The sequence below is a fragment of the Galeopterus variegatus genome, unplaced genomic scaffold (genome assembly GCF_000696425.1).
Source record: "Galeopterus variegatus unplaced genomic scaffold, G_variegatus-3.0.2 Scaffold21724, whole genome shotgun sequence".
NCBI lineage: Eukaryota > Metazoa > Chordata > Mammalia > Dermoptera > Cynocephalidae > Galeopterus > Galeopterus variegatus.
The window spans coordinates 1-927 of NW_007747835.1; positions in this window are offsets into that span (position 1 = coordinate 1).

A 927-nucleotide genomic window follows, 5' to 3' on the forward strand; every position below is an offset into this window, starting at 1 on the left:
GTGGGAGCGCCGCCGCGCTTCCCAAGCGGCGCACTACAGCAGTGCACCACCGGGCCGGCCCTTATTCATAAAGTCTTTGCCCAGTCCTACTTCTTGAAATGTTTCTCCTATGTTTTACATTCGCAGTTTTATAGTTTCAAGTGTTATACATAAGTCATTAATCCATTTTGAGTTGATCTTGGTATATGGTGAGAGGTGCAGGTCTAGTTTCATTCTTCTGTATATGGATGTCCAATTTTCCCAGCACCATTTATTAAAGAGGCAGTATTTTCTCCAATGTAGGTTCTGTTACCTTTGTCACAGATCAATTGGCTATAAGTCTGTAGGTTGATTCCTGGGCTCTTTATTCTGCTCCATTGGTCCAAGTGCCTATTTTTATGCCAGTACCATGCTGTTTTTGTTACTATAACTTTGTAGTATAATTTGAACTCAGGTAGTATAATGCCTCCATCTTTATTTTGTTGCTCAGATGCTTGGCTATTTAGGGTCTTCTGCTGTTCCATGTGAATGTTAGAATTGTTTTTCTATTTCTGTGAAGAGCATCGTTGGTATTTGCATAGGGATTGCATTGAATCTATAGATTACTTGGGTAGTATAGACATTTTCACAATGTTGATTCTTCTAATCCAAGAGCATGGAATATCTTTCCATCTTTTGGTGTCTTCTTTAATTTCTTTCAGTAGTGATTTGTAGTTTTCATTGTAGAGATCTATCTCCTTGGTTAAATTGATTCCTAATATTTTATATTTTTGGTGACTATTGTTAATGGGCTTACTTTCTTGATCTCTCTTTCTGTTAGTTTGTTGTTGAGTATAAATGCAACTGATTTTCGGGTGTTGATTTTGTATCCTGAAACATTACTAAAATTATTAAACAGCTCTAAGCATTTTTTGATGGAGTCTTTATGTTTTTCTATATATAGGATCA